Source organism: Pinus tabuliformis, chromosome 1_2 (genome assembly GCF_031772625.1).
Source record: "Pinus tabuliformis cultivar Carrire ecotype Pingquan chromosome 1_2, CPIR1, whole genome shotgun sequence".
NCBI lineage: Eukaryota > Viridiplantae > Streptophyta > Pinopsida > Pinales > Pinaceae > Pinus > Pinus tabuliformis.
The window spans coordinates 406,855,026-406,868,735 of record NC_142298.1 but is presented as its reverse complement, the minus strand read 5'-3'; positions in this window follow the sequence as shown (position 1 = coordinate 406,868,735).

The following is a 13,710-nucleotide window of genomic DNA, read 5'->3' as shown; positions in this document are numbered from 1 at the left end:
TCACGATATGTAGTGATCCGACGGTTCATTCTCTCCTCGGTATTACCGACACTTGATCCGTGGCTTGACACCCGATTGGTCCATGAGTTCTATTTAAAGCGCATGGAGGGTCATTGTTCGGGTAATCCGTGCATGAGAGAAGCTTATGTAAATTTTCATTCTTTGATTAATAAATTGCCTGTAGTAGCCACGTTGGCGCAGGCCGTGGACTGTTTCCCTCTTTGAGGGTTTTAACCACGTCAAAAATACTGGTGTATTGATCTGTGATCTGGTTGTGAGCGGTGTCCTTTTGGTGTTCTTTCTGAGGAACTTACCCTGTAAATTCCTACATGGTATCAGAGCTATTTGAGGGCCGCGTCCGTTGGTGATCCAAATCTGAAGCCGGTAGAACTGCATGCGGCTGTCGTTTCCTAGATCTGTTGTTTCTGACTGCTTTCGGGCCGAGAGGACTGCTCTGTTGCGTTCGGAGCATCTGTTCCAGTGAGGAACCCCTTTCGTTTCACGCGAAAAGGTTTCCGGTAGCCCTAGCTGCGTCATTTTTCAGATCGGGAGGTATACAGTGTTTTTGCAGTTTACTGTTATTTTCTCTCTGCTTATTTCGGTTTCGGTTTATTTACCCTTTTTTTTAACCGGATCTATACCTTTCATTTCTGCGTATGCTCTTTGCCCTGCGACTCTGTGCGATCTGGGCAAATCAGAAACAGAAAGGAAGGATTTTTCTCATGCGTATGCTCTTTTCCCTGCACCTTAGTGTGATCTCGGAAAATCAGAAACATTGAGAAAAATATTTAGTTTTTCGGCTAAAGCTAACTTTGAGATTTTTTTTTAAAAATATCTAGTTTTTTGGCTAAAGCTAACTTCGAGCCGCAAGGTTCGTTTTTCTTTGCATATTCGTGTTGGGTTTTGTGTTTTGTGTTTTGTAGGGAAAAAGAGCTTTCTCAAGGCAAGCACGCAAACCGAGGCCCCCCCCCTCTCTCTCTCTCTCTCTCTCTCAAATTTTTTGTATAGATCAATTGGTTCAAAGCTATTTTAAGAGAGTAGAGGTCTTGGGTTCAAGTCTCCATTTTGTGGGGGCGGATTTTTTTTCATTCCCGCACATTCGCGCACTTTGCCGGCAACTTCAACAATTTTTTTTTCAAAAAGCCATAACTTCTTCATCCGAAAGCCTTTTTCAGAGCCGTTTTTTTTAAAACAGCCTAATTTTTCGAGATCTATCCATTGGAACACTTACTTTCAGCATCTTCAGCTTCAGTTTTTTAAAAAAAATGGAAAGTCCATGCCAAGTCATTCTTGACAGCACTAACTACTTCCAATGGATAGCCTACATGGAAGATTTACTTAGAAGTAAAGGTCTCTACAGAATAGCCACAGACCAAGAGAAGAAACCAAAAGATGAAGACAAGGCTGCAAAATGGGAAAATAGACAAGATCAAGCACGTGGTTTGATAGGGATGTCTATTTCTCCTGATCTTAGATTCCATATTGCAGAACTTGAGACTCCTCATGAAGCATTGGAAAAAATCGCTAAAGTTTTTGGGATTAAAAATGAAATTAGAGCCCATCAACTTGAAAATGAGTTGCTTACTTTGGATCCTAATAATTTTTCTTGCATTGAAGATTTCTTGTCCAAATTCAAGACCCTTAGATATCTCTTGGAAGGTGTTAAGGTTAAGAAAGAAGATGGTAACCTTATTTATTCCATCCTTACTAAGTTGGGACCAGCCTACTCTGTATTTGTTTCCACTTTCCATTCTACAAGGGAAGCTTTCATTTGTCAAGGAAAAGACTACAAGGCCCCTTCCTTTGACTCCTTTTGTGATTCCTTAATAAGAGAACAAGAAAAACTCTTACACCTTGGTCTTCTTAATCTTGGAAACTCTTCCACGAAAGCGTTAGCCGCCCAGCAGCAACCAAATTCAAAGAATCCTAAGAAGTCATATCCTCAAAAGAATGGTCCTAAACCAACTCAGCCTCAAAATGAAAGATCATTTCAGCAAAATGATAAGACCAATAAAAACAAATGGAAGAAGACTGATAGACATTGTAACTTTTGTAATCGAGATGGCCACTTAGAATCTAAATGCTTTAAGAAGATGGAAGCCGCAATGAAGAAACATAACATCCATGTGGAGCCTACTTCAACTTCAACTTCCGGAATGGCACTTTCTGCATGTCGTTGTCAATCATCTCAGTCTGGTTATGCATTAAATGTATCTTCTTCTTCTCCTTCTCATGAGTGGCTCATTGATTCTGGAGCCTCTTATCACATGGCCAAAAACCAAGCCATGTTTTCTTCTTTAAATGATTGTAACACCAAAAATATATATGTTGGTGATGATAGATCTCTTAATGTTGTAGGGACTGGAACTGTTCATCTAGACAATGGTCAGTTTAATGATGTATTATGTGTTCCAACCTTATCCTGCAACCTTCTATCTGTATATCAGATAACTCATTCAGGTGAAGGTAAAATTGTTGAATTTTCACCTCATGATGTTGTAATCAAGGATCTAAGAGATCCTAAACAGATTCTAGCTACTGGTATTGCTGATGATTCCACAAGGTTGTATAAGTTTCACAACTTTGGGTCATCAAATCTTCCCTCAGTATTTGTTGCTCATAATGATGAAGTGAGCAAACTTTGGCATGAGCGATTTGGTCACTTAAACTATCGCTCCCTTCAGCATCTATGTAAAGAAAATATGGTGACAGGTCTTCCTATGGTATCTTGCAGAGATGGTGTTTGTTCCGGATGTGTACTCGGAAAACATCATCGGGACAGTTTTGACAAACGTGCCTCTTGGCACGCCTCAGCCCCTTTACAGCTTGTGCACAGTGATTTATGTGGTCCTCTTCCTGTTGCTTCATTCTCTGGCTGCAAGTATTTCTTAACTTTCATTGATGATTTCTCCAGACGCACTTGGGTATACTTCTTAAAACTCAAGAGCGAAGTATTTAACACATTTTTGGCCTTCAAAGCCTTTGTTGAAAAACAATCTGGACATCAAATTCTTAAGCTAAGAACTGATAATGGTGGAGAATATGTTAAAAACACATTCATCAACTTTTGCACCGAAAATGGAATTCAAATGCAACATACTGTTCCATACACTCCACAACAAAATGGTGTAGCTGAAAGAAAAAATCGCACCTTAAAGGAAATGGCTAATTGTATGCTGCAATCTAAAGGACTCAGTCTTAGTTTTTGGGCCGAAGCAATTAATTGTGCAAATTATATAATCAATCGCACTCCTACTAAGGTTCTAGAGAATATCACTCCAGAAGAAGCTTGGAGTTCCATTAAACCAGATGTAAGTCACTTTCGTGTTTTTGGAAGTGAAGCATGGGCCCATATTCCAGATGAAAAGCATAAAGCTTTAGAACCTAAGAGTGAGAAATGTACTTTTGTTGGATATTCTGAAGATGTAAAAGGTTATAGACTTATTCCATTTAAGTCCAAAAATGTTATCATTAGAAGAGATGTAAAATTTGATGAAAATAAATCGGCCTGCGAGCCTAGTCCGGCGGATGTGCCACCTCTTCCTATCTCTTCTACTTTTGAAAACATTTCTTCTTCAGATGATGAAAGTGAGGATGATAATCCTCCCCCACCTTCTCAGGATCCTCAACTTCCAAGATGGGTCCGTGCTACTCGGGATGCAGCAGGTGATCTTGCCGGTGATCCTACAGATCAGCGACGTACACGTTCTCAGTTTGAAAGAGCCTCTTCTTTACTGGCTCAAGCTCCAGTAAATCATGATCCTGACACTTTTGCAGAAGCTTCAGGCCATCCACATTGGGAAGCAGCTATGAATGAAGAATATCATTCATTGTTGGCAAATGATACATGGGATCTTGTTCCTCTACCAAAGGGACGCAAACTTGTTAGATGTAAATGGGTTTACAGAACCAAGTATGGACCAGATGGGAAAGTTGATAAACATAAAGCTCGTCTTGTTGCTAAGGGCTTTTCACAGGTTGAAGGCATTGACTACACTGAAACCTTCTCCCCTGTTGCCAAAATGAACTCTATCCGCCTTGTTCTTTCCCTTGCTGCCTCTTTAAAATGGGAAGTCCATCAGATGGATGTTAAATCTGCCTTCTTGCATGGGGACTTGCAGGAAGAAATCTATATGGAACAACCCATTGGCTTCATACAAACAGACTCCAGCCTTGTTTGTCGACTTAAGAAATCCCTTTATGGTCTCAAGCAAGCTCCTCGGGCTTGGTATGCCAAAATGGATAGCTTTCTTTTAGAATCTGGCTTTTCTAGGTGTTATTCTGACAATACTGTCTACACCAAGAAAGTGGGAAACTCTCTTATCATCCTTGTTCTTTATGTTGATGATCTTATTCTTACTGGTAGTGATCCCAACCTTATAAACCATGTGAAGTCCAGCCTTAAAAAGAAATTTGAAATGACAGACTTAGGACACTTACACTATTTTCTCGGTCTTCAAGTCTTGCAATCCAAGGAGGGTATTTTCCTTTCCCAGTCCAAGTATGCTTGTGATATTCTTCGTCATTTTCACATGGAAGACTGTAAGCCAGCCCCTTCTCCCTTTCAGTCTGGAGTCAAACTTTCAGTCTCTTGTACTTCTCCTGAAGTTGATGCTACCTTATACCGTCAACTTGTAGGAAAACTCTTGTATTTAACCCATACTCGTCCTGACCTTTCCTTTGTTGTTGGCCTTGTTGCTCGTTTTATGCAAAACCCCCGTGAAAGTCATTGGAAAGCAGCTAAAAGAATACTTCGTTATGTTCGAGGTACAGTACAGTTTGGGATTCATTACAGTGCCAAAGCAGCTCCTCTATTAGTTGGTTTCACTGATTCTGATTGGGCTGGTGACCCTGATGATCGAAAGTCTACTGCCGGTTATGTCTTCACTCTTGGTTCAGGACCTATTACATGGGCTTGTAAGAAACAGGCTGCCATTTCTCTTTCGTCAGCAGAAGCAGAGTATCGTGGTGCCGTGGAAGCTAGTAAGGAAGCCTTGTGGCTTCGTCAGATCCTATCAGAGTTTGGCTTTGAGCAGCAGCATCCAACCACACTTTGGTGTGATAATCAAAGTGCCATTCAGCTATGCAAAGATCCAGTCCAGCATCAGCGCAGCAAACACATTGAACTACACATGCACTTCATCAGAAAGCTCATTCATGACCATGTTCTTGAAGTGCAATATTGTTCAACAGATGATCAGGTTGCAGACATCTTCACAAAGGCTCTCACAGAGGCGAAGTTCACTAAACTTCGATATATGCTTGGAGTTCAGGAAGTTGTCACTAAGGGGGGATAGGCTCTAGTGCCTCCTTCCTTCTCCTATTGTGTCATATTTGTAAATCCTTCAATCCTATCCCAAGTTGTTCTTAAGGGGGGATGTTAGGATATTCCGACACATAGGAAATAGTGTAGAAATTTTGAATAATTTAACACATATTCAATGGAGATTATCCTGATCATGTACTAATGCGGAAAACATACACAATACATAAGCTCCTCTACGTTGATCAAGAATATAGCAGCATCAATAACAATAAAACATCAAGAGCATTCACACATTAACACAGTATGTATCACGGGGAAAGCATCTCGCTAAAAACCCCACACTATCTGTATATTAATGATTGAGTCATGTAACATTACACAGCATAATACTTCTCACAAGTATCTCCACCTCTGTTACACACAATACAACTCAGATCTGATCTCCAAATCTCTTCCACTGCTTGCCTGCCTCCACTGCTCAATACCTGCTCAAGAACTGATGAGAATTGCTTCCCAAACTCGATTTTCACCTGCAAAATAGTCACTCACTCTTTGTGGACGTGAGCAAAGGCTAAAATGCGGGCCAAATACGTGAGCAAACTCATTGGCATACTCAATCCTTTGATTGTGCAAGATCTGGTGCACAACTATAGTCACAACTGATAGCAATCTGATTCTCTACCACCTGTCCCTGTTGAACTGAACATGCACTGACATGCAACTGAGTTAACTGATGTATTCTTTAGTTGTATTATGAGTTAATAATTAGTTTAACAACTCATCATTAGTCTATCTGCAGTTAGACTAACTACAACCAGTTTAACTAAGTTAAACTGAACACAACTCCATCAACTGTACCTCCAGTCCACTAAACTCAACTCACTTGAGTTATAACTGAAGTCATGCATGCAACAACTCAACTGACTCATAAGAAAAACGAATTTCCTTCTGACAGCTGCATGTGCCACTTCCGTAGCTCAAACTGAAGTGCTCCAAGAGAATAAGATTAAGTTTATAGTCCAAATATTATTGTGAGATAATAATATTTGACTTTTCTATTTTTGACAGCCAGTCTAAAAATAGACTTGATCACTCACACTGTGATCACTCACACTTTCATCAAAAATAGAAGTCCATCTATTTTCCCAACTTGATCAATCATCCATAAACATAGACATGATCCATATGTCTAAAAATAGACTTGCGCCAAAAATAGCCTGCGGGCCCACTTAGTGAAGGCGACTCTTTTCACTAAGCTCCATTATCTTGTTGCAATCTCAACAAATAGTTAAGTACAACTTGGTCTAGTTTAGAGTTAGGTATAGAGTTAGGTAAAGCGTGTTTCTTTACCGTTGTACATATTGTAACTTACAATCCGACGGTCACGATATGTAGTGATCCGACGGTTCATTCTCTCCTCGGTATTACCGACACTTGATCCGTGGCTTGACACCCGATTGGTCCATGAGTTCTATTTAAAGCGCATGGAGGGTCATTGTTCGAGTAATCCGTGCATGAGAGAAGCTTATGTAAATTTTCATTCTTTGATTAATAAATTGCCTGTAGTAGCCACGTTGGCGCAGGCCGTGGACTGTTTCCCTCTTTGAGGGTTTTAACCACGTCAAAAATACTGGTGTATTGATCTATGATCTGGTTGTGAGCGGTGTCCTTTTGGTGTTCTTTCTGAGGAACTTACCCTGTAAATTCCTACACACTTGAACTGTTAGTATTAGAACATAATATTATAGTTAGCTTTATTTTGGTGTGGCTATCATGTAAAATTTTCCAATAAACTTGGATTTGTGTGTACATCATAGAGCATGGTACGTATTTCTATCTTTTTTCTTTATAAATACAAGTTCTTTTACATCTGTCATTTTGATCTAGGTTTTGTTCCTCTCTATTTCATTTTGATCTAGATTTTTCTCCTCTCTCGTTGTTTCTTTAGTTGAATATTGAATGGATTTGAATTTGTTGTATCTTGTAAACATTACAACTAAGTAGGTCATCTCTTCAATATATTCTTATCTACCCTCTTTGTTGAATTGTGGTGAATAGAAAAAAAGATCGAAGCCATTGGACTAGAGAATCCCTACTCATTAGACACACTTGATGATAAAAAACCATTTTTTTTTTACATCATGGGTTTTAATATATAATGGGTAGAGAAAATCAACCGTACTTATTTTATTAACAAAGCTCAATACTTTTTCCAAACAAAAATTGCTATGGTTCCCAAGAATGAATTTTTTTAAAGAGGAAACACGAGAGCATGCAAGAGGAACTGGAATGTGGAATAAATACACAAAGTTACTTGTACCATTGTGTGCTGAGTCTTGACTTTTTAATTCAAATTATACTACTTTGTGAAAAACCCTATACCACTGTGTGCTAAGCCTTGACTTCTTCATTCAAATTCCACAACTCTATGAACGACCTTCGTGCATTAGATATGATTGTGAATAAACAAGTACAAACTTCGAAAATGGAAAGAACACCGTTTAATCTTTAAATAGACACGACAATAAGACTCTTGAATTTTTAAATAGAGATGAATTATTATTTTGTGACCATTTGTTCCAAAAAATGGGGGCCATTTTCTCCAAATTAATCTCAATACCATGAAATAGGGGCGAATGAAAGTAAGAAACTTATTTTACACCAAATGGGGAGGGAAAAATAGCTATCATAAATACGTATTCTTGCAAATTGGGCTCAATGGAAGGTTGTAACTCCTAATTTAAAGGGATAAAATTACTTTCCCCCTCTCCCTTAAAATAAGGTGGCTTAACCTCCACACCTAATTTTTTTATAAAATAAATTTGGGGTGATTTCGAATAATGTACTATGATACAAAAATTTTCCCAATAAAAATTTAAAACCACTTAATTTTTCCCAAGGGTGACAATTCACCCCTAAATTTTTTTATGCCTTGGACTTGGTCTTATTGTGAGGAAATGCAACCTTGACATGCTTTCTAAGAGCACACCCCTTTCTCCCGGATCCGGGTGTTTAAATGTCTAACAGGTACGTGGGCAGCCAATTGGGTGGGCGCGTGGCTTATCACCACCGCCACTCTGCCTCGCGCAAAGTTGGTCTTTAATTCCTTTGATATCAACTTCAATGTTGCATTAATGCAGCCTGTCCCTCCTCTCCGGCCTATTCTTTTTCTTATCATGGTGCCCTCAGCTTGTTTCATTTGCGCTCCTCCTCTGCGCTCGCGTCACTCCTTTGCTGTTGCAGAGATTCACTCTCGAACCAGCCCCGGGATAAGTTGGGCTCTGGATCACTGGGTGGTTTTTTGGCCAGGGCTTCAGGCGTCTCTCTGCCCTTTCTGCAATCTCATTAGCTGCTCGTCCTCTGTCCTTCCCACTGCCCATCTGTGTGCTGAAGCCAAGCTAATTTTTGTCCCTTTCGGCCTCCTCAGTTTTGCAGCCTGTTCTGAACCTCCTGTTACTCCCACTATGCCCAGACCTCGCCAGAGAATGAGTAGCAGGAGGGGAAGCTCCCGGGGGCAAGCTGTCCGCCAGGCCTCCTCCTCCACGACAGATTCCTCGACTTTTTGCTCGGACTTCTACTCGGACAGCTATCCTGCTACCAGGCGTGGACGTGGACGGGGTCGTGGGCAGCTTAATACGGCAGCGGGCTCTCTCAATTCTCCTACTAATACAGCTCGGCTCCAGTTCCCCTGTACTCACGGTAATTTCTCCTTCATAGCCTCGGTCTCCATTGAGCTTCGCGAGGTTACTTCTTGTCAGGTAGCTGTTACCCTTGGGGTGATTCCGGAAACGAAGGCGGAAGACAAGCATGGTACCACTCAGATGGATCACAAGCAGAGTCAGGCACCGGGTCCAAGTAAGTGCATTGCAACCCAGGTCATGGATAATCAGGCTGGTCCGAGCGTCCCTACTGGAGGTGGTTATTCAAGCAAAGAGGGCCATCCCTCTGAGTACGAAGATGACTAAAATTATGGGTGCCGCATCATTGAAGAGCAACCCTCCACCTCTCATGAAGCTTAATCAGGTCTACGCCCAATGGTTTTTTGGTTTCATTGTGGCTCAAGGGTGCTCAATTTTCACCTATTTTACCGCCATGATATGCTTACCAGTTCCCATTCTTAGTCCTTTGTTCCAAAATCTAATTGCCCGTTTCCCCTGCGTGCGCAACATTCCTCTAGACTGTGTTTTTTGGTCCCGATTTCGGGCACAACTGGTTTTGAGTTCTGACCACAGTTTGATTGGGCAGCGCTTCTTTGTTTTCTTTCCTAGGCCTAGTTATCTTGTTTTGGTTGCTAAATTACCTCTGTTCAGTCTTTAGTTCCAATGATACTAGTCATGGTTATGTTCCTAGCAGTCATTCAGGTCGATCCTCAGCAGGTCTTTTTGGACAGTGTTCAGCTTTGCTATGTGAGCATGCCGCATTTATGGGCTAGACTTCTCAAGGCAGTGGCCTCTTTGTAAAATTATTTTGTATCAATATAGGAGTATACAAATTCAGGAAAAAAAAGAGCACACCCCTTTCACACTCCTTCTTTCTCCACCTTAATCTTCACAAAGTTTATAACCATTCTCTATAACATAGGAAGAGCCATGTAGTGTAGGTGTCCCATCCTTTGGTACCAAAGCTCATAATGGATGCCACTCTCATGTACAAGATCCTTCACTGACTATCCTCTCAACACATAGATATTCTTCTCCCTCCTCCCAATTACTTATGACTTGCTAGGGTAAACTCCTTACAACCTAACAACCACTTCACCTCCATTGAAGCTAACTTCTAGTCCTCTTTCCTCCATGGTCGAAACTAATAGGATATTCTTGTCCAAAACAGATACAAACAACACTTAATTCACCTCCATGATACCTCCTAAGTCCTTCTGAAACTCAATTCTATCAATTCCCTTTATTGCATACTTGATATTATCACCATGCTCTACATATATATCTCTAAGCTCCTTTGTCATGTTGGTGAAAATGTCTCAATATCCTATCATGTGATAAGATGCTCCACTGTCCACACACTAGTTCCAGAAAGGAATGACAACAACATGAAGTTCCTTTTTAAATTTTCATCCAACTCATCCATATGTGCAATGGTTTCCATTTTTTTCTTTCCCTTGTCATTCTTCTTTTTTGGACACTAACTGGAAGAATGCTCAAATGTTTGACATGAAAATCACTTGACTTCACTCATGTCCTTCTCCCTTTTACCTTGTGAAATTCCACCTCCACTATAGTTCCACTTGGCCTTCCCTTTTCCCTTTTTCACTTATGTAGAAATAATAAGCTCCTATTTCTCCTCACCACTCCTTTTATGTCCTCCAATTAATGAATTCTCCCATATCTCCTTTTGGATGAAATCATCCTATTACCGAATCTAATAAGAAATATGTTGTCTAGTGAGGATTCCATCCACAAAGGTGGTCCAATGCTTGGCACATCCTTTCAGAGCCACTTTCATGATCTATGAATCATTCAATTCCTCCCCAATAGTTGAAATCTCACCACGAGACTACTAGATCCTTGTGAGGTAAGATGTTACAGCCTTAGATTTGTTCATCTTGATGTTGTTTAATTTTCCCCATAGGACCATCTTCCTGTTTTCGTTTATGCTCTGATAAAGACCGGCTAGTGATACCCACATCTAATGTGTCATGTCCTTCCTTGATATGTGAGGAGTTATGTAACCCCTCACACCATTCAAAATTATATCCATCAATTTCACATTTTTCTGGTTATGCTCTGCTGCTTGGTTTGGCTCCAGAGGAACCTGGATATATGTGTTCACAAAATTCTACAAACAATTCATTTTTAAAAATATGTTTATTCACTCCTTCTAGGGACTGAATTTTATGACCCCATCCATCCTATCTGCATTTCACAAACTACTCATCGATCCATCTAACAAATCGACCTTAGCCACAAAACCCCAATTGCAAAATTTTAAAAACAATTTTGTTGCCATAAAAGAGAAGAAATTCATTGTTGCAAACCATAATGATCTTTGAATTCTCCTTCAGATTTTTCTAGAGCTTTGATAAAATGTTAAATCTTCTAATGCCAAACCAAACCTATTTTCTCGCAATAATTATTTATTCCTAGAAATTTATTTTACTAACCACATAATTTCTAAATTGTTGAAAAATAAAATCATTGGTATTTTAACTTCTAGACACTTATATGAAATAGAAATAAAACAAGAGAGATATCAATCAACCTCAACAATTTTCCTTCATTAATTAATCTAATGAAAATTAGGGTTTTGACCCACAGAGAAATTACAAGGAAATATGCATGAGTGGAACTTATAACTCAGCCCCATTGGTTGAATTTGACCCAAGGAATCCGACACACTGGAAATCATCCTCCAAAGAAATTTGGCTTGGAGAATTCCAACCACCTCTTTACTATCAACTTTACCCTACGTCTTCTCGTCACACAACCTCTGTTGTTACAAGAAATTTGTCCTTGAAAAATCCTCTCTCCAAAACATCGACCTCCTTTTAACATTTCGACCTTGAAATCTCCAGTAATTTGACTTATTGGAATTCTATTGAATCAACATGCACTCTTCCTCCTCTATTGTTACAATCTAGCTGAGCCACTCCCTCTAGAGAAAAATCACTTTCTCCACTTTTTGTGTCTTCACCTCTACCTTAGCTTATTTTATAATCTTCATCAATCCCATATCCCTGACTCTAATCTCCCTTCTAGAAGATCTAATAGATTGATAATTGAGATAATTCCTAATCCACTTAAATAATTTAATTATTTGTCTTTAGAAATTGACTTAATAGTCCACAATATTTAATTGACTTTAATTATTGTACTTTTACTAAGATAGACTTAGGAAAGGAGTCATAAATAACTTACTCCATAAAGCAAGAACCTAAAGAGGAAATAAATCATCTTATACATGCTAAGACACCAAGCCTATGCAAAAGACCTTTCGAAGCTACAACAAGCTTCAACACTCCCTCCTAGCAAGGAAGGAATTCTCCACTACCCTGAGCTTGTCTTGTTACTTTACAAACTTCCCTTTCACTAAAGACTTAGTGAAAATATATACCACCTACTACTCTATGGAAATGTACTGCAATCTTATAACACTTCTTTAGAATCTGTCTTTGATGCAGCGATATTTGATCTCGATGTGCTTGGACCAATCATGAACCAAATATTATTAGAGAGCTTAATGCAACTTTGATTATCACAATGAATCATTGTTGGTCCCATCTGATGATCAAACAATCTTGCAAGCATCTTGCAAAGCTATACTGCCTCACAACTCAAGAGACTCGTTGTTGTGTACTCTGTTATGCTCCTATACCAATAGGTGTCATATATCACGATTGACTTCATGAGCTATGTAATATGTTCATACCTTTACTTGTTGCAAAGGTTTTCCATATTTGTAAAAAATCAAAAATTAAAAAAATGTAAAGAGGGTATACCCTAAAAGAAAAATCAAAGGGTGAAAAGAATAAAATATGGTCAAAAAAATCAAAGAAAATGAACCCTAACAAAAAGAAAGACCAAGGAAAGTGTGCAAGTCTAAATGCCACTACTTTTTACTTTTGTATAATAAACATTTGTGTGTAGTTTGTCACCTATGCCACAATTCATGAATAGTCAAACAGTTTAAGCTTGGCTAGTTCATATTTCAATTTCATGTTGTAGAAATAAAGAATAAAGATCTAACCAAACAGTGTAATCTTGGAAAATAAGCAGATAGGTAGAGAGAAAAAAGGAGCTCAACAGTTTAATCTGAGCCCTTGGATGTAATAAGTATAGACTTAGATAGGCATTGCCATGTAAAAGAAAAGAAAGTTTGATAAGGGTTTTCCAGTATAAGTGCACCCAAATAAAGAAGTAAAAATGCTAGGTTATAGTAGGTAGGGTAATTAGATGATGGTTGCAGAATGATATGTGGTGAATGATGATTCCAAATATGTAAATCTTTTACTTTCATCACAAGGAAAAGGCATGTATTACATTGAAGGCACCTCAAGAAAGAAAAGTCAAAATAATTAACTTCCCTACTCATTTCCCTTAAATTTTCACTAATTTCCCCTAAGTGCCAAGGTATTTATCAAATTAGAGGGGCTCAGAGCATTTCTTTGACTTTTGGAGGGACCGGACCCTCAGCCCAATAGTTTATAATGCCTAAGTACTTAAGCCCATTCATAAAAAACCACACCCCTTCATGAAACATTCATTCCCTTGATAAAGTTTTTCCTAAGTAAAATCCTATTTTACTTAGGAAAATTACAACATTTTCCATAAAAACCCTCATTTTCACTTTAGCCTAAGTCTTAAATACACACATCAAAATGTTTTAAACTTAGTGCTTTTTCCATTCATTTGATCATATTAACTTTTAACTTATATTATTTATTTCCCCTATAAAAATCTACCCATTCCCGTACTACTTTAACTATATAA